Consider the following 9,032-nt stretch of genomic DNA (forward strand, 5'->3'; position numbering starts at 1 on the left):
ATGATGAGAATGATGGAGGCAGGGTGTGGGCGGATTACAGGAGAGTCTTCCAGGGACTGGGCGAGACCTAGGGAGTGGATGAGCAGATGTAATGTTCCGTCCGCACCGGCTCTGATCCCTTCCCGTCCTCCTGAGACGCTGTGGGAAGGGGACAGGCCCACTGGCTAGAGAAGGGAGAGAGAGAGAGAAAGCCAGCTTCCCTCCACTCCAGCACAGGTTGGCTGTGGCTGTGTGTGGAAAATGGGATTTCCCGGCACCCACCGTCCCTGTGGACCAGCCACAGGAGGGATGGCCCACTTGTCAGTGGGTCTCGCCAAGGGCAACATCGTGGGCCGGGGGCTCACAACCTCAGGCTGTCTTGGGGAGAGGAGTCACTGGTTTCTCTCACTGACTCATTCCCAGGGGCTACCTGGGTGTCCACTTCACTGCTATCAGAAGGGACCAGGCACAGCCTGACGGCATCAGGGGCGGCCAGGGTTTGGGGGTTGAGTTGCCCGAGCATTGAGGCCGGCCAAGCACTCAGAGTCTAGGGCCCTCCAGGCAGAAGCAACTCGTCAACCCTTTAACAGCACGGGGCAGCTGAGTCACCGACACCAGCAGCAACCATTTAGAAACAACTACCAGGCGCTTCCTCCGGAGCGACCGGCTCAAACTGTGCTGAAATCCTAGGACTGTTATCGCCATCGTGTGGATGAGACCACTGCCACACAGAGAGGTGAATAACTTCCTCAAGGACACACAGCTTATAAATGTTAGAGTGAATGTCCCAACCCAGCTAGTTTAACCACACCATGCAACAGTTCCTGGGTTGCACAATTATTTACATTCTTAACACAACACTGGGGCCTGCATTCACATTGCATTAGTCACCTTAACTTCCGAGATCCGCACACAGTACCAGGGGGAATCCCAGCTTCTAGGCGGCATGGGGTCGGGGTGATGAGCAAGCACACAGGCATGCTCTGGTCACCTCTGCTTTCTAAGGTGTCCTGTTCCTACCTGCTCACATGGGGTTTGCCAGCAATCAGAACCCTCCAGACAGTTTCTGGACAGCCAGACCGCCCCCCATAAGTTATCGCTTAGAATGACTGGTTTCGGCCCATAACTCTAATGTAAGAAAGCCTCTTTTACCAGTTCAGTCCTCTGAAGCCTGTTAGCCCTGACTTGCTGCTCACCGTCCTCTGTGGATCTGAGCAGTGTGATTTTATTCCAGTCTCTGATTAAGACAGCGAAGGAAGACAGGCTGGGCCCAAGACAGTCTTTGACCACAGACGGGCCCCTGTGGACCCTTCTGTTCATGAATCCGAAGGCAGAACTCGGGAAGGTCCTCACCTCCTGCCCTGCCCCGGGGGACTCCTCTCCCAGCTGTCCCCCTCTTCGCCTTCCCTCCCAGGTCCTGTTCCCTCACTTGGGGGGTGTCCTCTGGGCAGGTTCTGAAACCAGAGCTGCAGCATTCTCTCTTCAAAGCCAGCAGAGTGGAACAAGCCTGCCTGAGATTCGGATTACAGCCCTGGGGCTTTGGAAGGCCAGGGGCCAGCAGCAGTCGTTGCCTAGGCAACCTTGGGTGCAGAAAAGAGTGGGCCCTGGCCTCCAGAGGTCAAGGAGTGGAGGTGGAGGGCCAAGGGTCAGGCCAGGTCTGCTGTTTAGAGGCGACCATCCCACACATCAACGTCGAGTCCCTCGGCCTTCTCCTGACAGCCAGCACCCCGCACAGCACCCGGCTGCATCCCACTGACAGGTGTCCCTGAGTGTCTGCGCATCAGGGGTCCACCTGGCCCTGCGGAGCCCTTTCTTTAGTCCACATCCTCTCTCCCGCCTGGCTGTCTTCAGTCCCATCAGCCCCTGCTTTCTTCCTCTGCTGGGACTCTTTTTTTTTAAATTAGTGAATTAATTTTTGGCTGCACTGGGTCTTGGTTGCTGCGTGTGGGCTTTCTCTAGTTGTAGTGAGCGGGGGTTACCACTCTAGTTGTGCTTGGGCTTCTCATTGCTGTGGCTTCTCTTGTGGAACACAGGCTCTAGAGCACGTGGGCTTCAGAAGTTGTGGCTCGCAAGCTCAGTAGTTGTGGCACACAGGCTTAGTTGCTCCGTGCCATGTGGGAGCTTCCTGGATCAGAGATCGAACCCATGTTCTCTGCACTGGCAGGCAGATTCTTAACCACTGGACCACCAGGGAAGTCCCTCTGGTGGGGCTTTTTCCCACTCCTTTCCCAAGTATGAGAACATTAGCATCAAAAGACTGAAACAGTAAGACATAAATTAAACATCAGATGAGAATGAGGCCTTGGGAGGGGCTGATGGTGACCACCTGCTCAGGTTTACTTTGCAACCTCAGCACCTTGACCTCCAGAGGGCCTGTCCCAACAGCATCTGACCCAGGTCAGCGATTGGTGGGACACCACCGAGGACCCCTGGAGAGCGTTCTCCCTGGGGAAACAGAGGGGCTTTGCTCTTTGAAGATCTTGAAAGACATGGCCCTTCTCTGCTCTGCGGGCCTCTCCACCCATCCCCAGCAGCTGTATCTCAGGAGGCAGCCTTCATGCCTGTCCAGCTCCAGCTTTTTTTTCTTTCGGGAGAGGAAAACCCTGTACGTCTAGGTACTCACAGAGCCCTTTGCCTGAGCACAGGCTTAAACTAGGGCTCACTTCTTCTTCTTTTTTTTTTTGTGGTTGTGCCTTATGGAGTGTAGAATCTTAGTTCTCCCACCAGGGATTGAACTTGTGCCCACTGCTGCAGAAGCATGGAGTCCTAACCACCGGACTGCTAGGGAAATCCCCGTGGCTCAGTTCTTTAGGTGCCCTCTGCTTTGTTCCCATCACCCTGTAGGCTCATTTCTAATCCCTTGATTTTGCAATACTGTTTGGGTTGACTTTGTCATTCTTATGATAACTTGATCAGAGGAGTCACTTGGAAGTGGACGTGGAGGGTCAGAGAAGGCTTTTCAGGAGCAGGGGCAGCCTGGGGTGGCCTGCAGTGGTGGATGCTGTGCAGGAGGCAGGTGTGGGTGGCGGGGATGGTTAATCACCCACCTGCAGCCAGGGGCACGTGGGGTGACACCTGGCATGAGGAGGAAGTGTCCGAGCATCCACCTGGTTGGGTGTGTGACTGGAGAGTGCTTGAGAGTCTACAAACCACTGTCCTTATGGTCATAGGACGTTTACAACAGTCTATGGAATGGCGGGGCTGGTGAGCTGGTCACTGGCCTTGCTCTCTGCATACTTTGGACCCAAGATGGTGTCAGTCATTAAGCAGGTGGTCCTCCTGGTGGGAGACATAGGGGGTGTGATGGGCAAGAACTTAACCAGCGGTGTGGCCTTGGGCCAGCCTCCCATCCGTTGGCTCCCCATCTGCAGAGGTGTGGGCAGCCAGGAGCTGTCCTCATTAGATAACATGAGAGCATGAAGCTCCAGTGAGTTTGTCAGGCCCAGGGATGCTCTGTGCTGCCCACTCCCAAGGGAGCAGCTGTGTTTTGTCCCTGGCCTCCTCCGGGCGGGCCTCGGAGCTGGGAGGAGCAGGAGGATGATGACCTGGGCTGAGCGGTGCAGATCAGGTGCTGCAGTAAGTCCAGAGGCGGGATGTTCTGGAAGAGGTGCAGTGGCCGGGCCTCCGAGGCCCAGTGGAGGCCAGATGTGCTTCTGGGGGCCGTTAACGGCCACTGTACCACCCAGAGCCAGTCTCCAGGAGCCCCCGGGTCCTCAACCACACCATCTCCCGGGGCCCCTGTGAACACCTGGCACAGGTCCTGACAGGTCGAATGATCACTCAACAGCGCCCCATCTTTCCAACCAGAAGACCCAATCGCACTGACTTAAATATACATGGATGTATTCCACCCGCATCCAAGCCCTCTCCCTCCCCTGCTGGCCTCTCGAAAGTCCCTGCTGCACGTGGAAATGTCTCAGATGCATGGGTTCCAGGGGCCTGAGGCGGTGCTGTGAGTCCCAGTTTGTTGTTGTTGTTCAGTCGCTCAGTTGTGTCTGACTCTTTGCAACCCCATGGACTGCTGCATACCAGGCTTCCCTGTCCATCATCAACTCCTGGAGCTTGCTCAAACTCATGTCCATCAAGTCCATGATGCCACCCAACCATCTTGTCCTCTGTCATCCTCTTCTCCTCCTGCCCTCAATCTTTTCCAGCATCAGGGTCTTTTCCAATGAATCAGTTCTTCGCATCAGGTGGCCAAAGTATGGGAGCTTCAGCTTCAGCATCAGTCCTTCCAATGAATATTCAGGATTAATTCCCTTTAGGATGGGCTGGTTTGATCTCCTTGCTGTTCTAGGGACTCTTACTTTATTCTTTGGCTTTTAAACCAGCCTCTTGCATGTTGCAGGGTTTCTTTCTCCCTCCATCTCATTTCCGTCGGGGGCCTGGCCTTGGGCTCTGCCCTTGTTGAAACCATGTTTGTAAGGTCTTCGAGTGACTCAGAAGCCTATCATCCGCTTGTGTTTAATCTCTGTGAACTTTGGGTTCCTCATGCTGTAATGCCGGCAGGTGTGGCCAAGGTCACCAGGGGAGGCTGGGGAACCCTGGGGTGCGGGCTTGGTTCCTTCTCCTTAGGGAGGCCCAGAGCCACCCTCCCTGGGGTCAGGGCTGCCAAGAGCTTGTGGCTCCGAATCCTGGTCCCTCTGGGCCTGGCTCAGCCAGGAAGGGGTTCACCCGTTCAGAGGCCTGCAAAGTACAAAGGTGGCTGAGACAGAATGAGGAGAGGGTGAACACGGCCCCTTGGGCCTGGGAGCACTGGGGGCCCCGCACACACTTCAAACCTCCTGCCAGGATGAAGCCGAGGCTGCTGGGCAGCAATTCAGAGGGAGTGAGTCCTTCCCCTGGGGAAGCCACAGGGAAGCCCTGTCATTACCAAGTCCACGGCCAGAGGCAGGAGGAAGGGGACAAGCAGACAGGACCCCTTTCGGCTCTGTGGTCACTCTCCTGCCCCCTCATGCAGAATCTACTGTCTCCTGTTGCAAGGTTTCCTCCCCCCTGCCCCTGGACCGCAGGTGTGAGCATGTGTGCCCACCTGCACAGGTGTGTGGGCAGCAGCTGGTAGGAACTCAGCCCCAGTCATACCCACGGCTGGATTTCCTCTCCCTCTGCTTTTAAAATCCCAGAAAGAGCAAGCTTTCAATACGTTGTGTGAATAGATATCACATTTAATTTGGCTTCCTGACTTTGTCCGCATCTACCTGAAGAAGATCCTAAATCCCACGCATGGCACACACTAAGCGCTCAATAAATACTTGTTGAACAATTCCTGCGGTGAGGATTCTTCCTTCCAGCCCGGCCACCTCAGGAGTGACGGCGGCACAACCCATGTCCCCAGAGGTCTCGAGAACAGAGCTGTGACTCAGGAACACAGGTTCCCCAGGAACATGGGTCTGGGCAGCGTCCATGTGGGAGGGCTCATGTCCCCACACACCACTCGCAGGCATGATGGTGTATTTGGGTAAACGGGTGATGAGTGAGCCATGTCCTTACTGGTAAATAGAACTTTATCACAGAGCAATGAACTCCGTGCAAGCCCTTCACCTGCTGAGCCTCCGCCCCGCCATCCAGAGAGGTTGAGTAGCTTGTCCAGATGACACAGCTGGTAGAATTGAGATGCCCCACGCCCCCACCCCAGGTCAGAGGCCAGGGCATCAAAGTCTTCTCCCCTGTTCACACGGAGAGTAGGAACTGCAGAATGGGGTTGTCCCCTGGTGACAAAGGCAAGTAAGCCCACAGACACACGGAATGGATCCAACCCCAGACGAAAGGGACTTAAGGACAGTTGTTTCCATTCTAGGAGTCCAGGTCACACTGAGGACATGTGATCATGGTTACACATTACGATCAGACGTCCCATTTCAGCAGATAACTATCATTTCAAAAATGAATAAACACACTCATTGGAGGGACAGTCAGCCTCACAACAGGTTTTCTGGAGCTCTTTTGGAAGCTCTACTTCAGACCTTCCCTGAATTCTTCCCTCTTTCCCATCAGAGTACACCCACCGTGTGCCTCTCCTTGGGTAGAACTGAAGAAGGACTAGAGAAAGGAGTGCTGGGTAATCAGAGTACACCCACCATGCGCCTGGCCTTGGATGGAAGTGATGAAGGACTAGAGAAAGGAGTTCTGGGTAACCATGAGCTGTTACCAGGCTCTGCCTTCCCTGCCAAAAGCATCTGTAATCCTGTTAAAATACTTATATTTTCATCAAACTTTGAACTGGCGATCTTGACATTGGAAACATCAGGCTGTGAGGCTGCTGGAGAAGGGACTTGGGGAAGGTGGATTTCTGAGACGACATTCGTTACTTCATTTAACCAGCCAGCCAACCGATCAACCCCAGGGCTGACTGAATGTATCCTGTGTGTACAGATATCTGCAAGGCAAAGCTCAAGGCCCCCACAGCAAAGAACAACCAGTCAACGAGAAATGGGGCCTCCTGGTCCACCCACTCATGAAGAGCTGCCCCCTGCCTAACATTGCTGAGCTGAGCTTAGAGTCTGATCCCCTACCAGCTGAGTCTTCACAAGGAACCGTAGTCCTATCTGACACCCATTTCCAGCCTTGAGAGAGGCCCTGAGCCTGGAGAACCCAGCTCAGCCACATCCGTATTCCTGACCCACAGAAACTGAGATAGTAAATGTCCTTTCAGGGTGCTAAGCCTTAGAGCAACCTGTTATAGAGCAATAGATCACATACACAGGGTGATCTAACAGCCATTTGGGACTTACTCTTCTAATTGCAGCTGCCATTAGCACTATCCTAGCCCTCTATGGGCCATGCCCAATAAATTTTGGTCAAGCAAAGATCACAGGCTTTCAACCAGAGCTGAGCATTGTCATCACCTGGGGAAATTGAAACAATAACACTGCAAAGACTGATGCCTGGCTTCAACCGCAGAGATTCTTCATTATTTGGCTGGGAGTGTGGTCTATCCATTAAGGGTTTTAAAAGATCCCCAGGAGATTCTAACTGGAGTAAACTTGGGTAACCACTGTTATAGACAATAGTTTTTCCCCTTAGTTCCTCTTGTGTGCTGTGCTCAGTTGCTCAGTTGTATCCAACTCTTTGTGACCCCATTGACTGTAGCCTGCCAGGCTCCTCTGTCCACGGCATTCTCCAAGCAAGAATACTGGAGTGGGTTGCTATTTCTTATTCCAGGAAATCTTCCTAACCTAGGACTCGAACCTTTGTCTCTTGTGTCTCCCTGCATTGGCAGGTGGGTTCTTTACCACTAGTTCCACCTAATCAGTACAGTGGGTCCTCATGACACATGATTCTGTATTTGTGAATTCACCTACTTGCTAAAATCTATTAGTAACCTTATCAATACTTGCAGCACTTTGCAGTACTTTGTCTGATACCAAGTGAGCAATAAAGGACATACATGGAGAGAATCCAAAACACATAAATCAGCTGACAAAGTCCGAGAGAAGCTAGCCTATGTTTGCTTTTCCCTGGCCTATGTCCACTTACTTACACATGCATCTCCCTGCGCATCTCCTCACAGGTTTTTTGACACTTTGCAGGTGTGCGGTCTGGGCCCTTTCTCCTTGCTTCTAGCCTCTTCCACAGGTCAGGGGTGGGGGTGGTATTTTGGCACCTCTGTGGTCGAAGCCAAGAGAACTGAGATGCTCTCAGTTTGCCTTCTGAGCACTTATTCTGTTTTTCTACAGGGATGTGATATGGTGTGACATGTCCACAGTTACACAGGTTGATGAACTTTTACATGTGGACACCTCTGTGAAGTCACCACTGGATCAAGCTTTAAAGATCACTTTAGATCTCGGATCCCTTGATCATTTTCATCTGAGCCACCTACCTCCTTTTTCCTGGTGAGGGACATTAAGTATGACCTCATCTGTTGGAGAGCCTGCACCTACTACACCCACAGCCAGGTGTGGCTTTTCTGTTTAGGTTCAATAAATGGCCATAAATTAATAAAATTCATGTGATAGTCTTCCTATCGCCAAACCAAACAGAACGCACACAGGGACTGGAAAAGGAGGGTTACTCCCTTCAATCGCCATGAAAAATGTCGGTATTACTTAATTAGCTGAGTCTTTGAAGATGAGTCTTGGAGGAATACAAGTCTTGAGCAAGGGAATGTTCCCCCTTAGCACTAAGCAAACATTCATGGATGGTTACTTTAACAAAATTTATTTACATCTACACCTTCTGAATGTTTTGGCCTCATAAACACGCTGATAATATCTTGAGACATAATGTGCCCAGTATGCTTGCTTCCCACAGGTTACAGCAAGGTTTGTGAGAGGGTTTTCATTCTTGCCCATCTTTTGTGGATTTATGGCTGGCTTGATTTTTGAGCAAAGTCATCCAGCAAAGCAGTTTCTGATCATATGTGTGAGAAAAACTTCCAAATAGTTATTATCAAATATACCGTGTGTGTTGTTGTTCAGCCATGTCTGACTCGGCAACAGCATGGACTGTAACCCACCAGGCTCCGCTGCCATGGGATTTCCCAGGCAAGAATCTGTAGGGGTTTGCCATTCCATTCTCCAGGGGATCTTCCTGACCCAGGGATTGAATCCATGTCTCCTGCTTTGGCAGACAGATTCGTTACCGCTGAGCCACCAGGGCGTGTGTGTGTGTTTGTGTATATATATATTTAAAATAGATGAATTTATGGGGACTTCCTTGGTGGTTCAGTGGCTAAGACTGCACTCCCAGTGAAGGGACCCAGGATTCGATCCCTGATAAGGAACTAAGATCTCACATGCTGCAACCTGGCACAAATAAATAAAAATAAATATAAAAAAAATTAAAAATATTTACTTAAAATGTATATTTAATATGGCTTATGATCTTGCCTTGTAGATTCTGTGGTGTGCAGGGACCCAGAATAGCCCCCACTTGGTCCCTGGAGGAGCTGACTCCAAAGGCAAATAACCCATTTCCTGCCCTCCAGGGAAGGGTTCCCTGCCCTAAGCTAAGCTCCCCAGTGCTGGAGTCCTCCTGGTATCAAGGAAATAAATGGAAGGAGCGCTTCTGGCTGATCCTGGGCGGGAGCTGAGTTTTGACTCACTTTGACT

The sequence above is a fragment of the Bison bison genome, unplaced genomic scaffold (genome assembly GCF_000754665.1).
Source record: "Bison bison bison isolate TAMUID 2011002044 unplaced genomic scaffold, Bison_UMD1.0 scf7180017864063, whole genome shotgun sequence".
Lineage (NCBI taxonomy): Eukaryota > Metazoa > Chordata > Mammalia > Artiodactyla > Bovidae > Bison > Bison bison.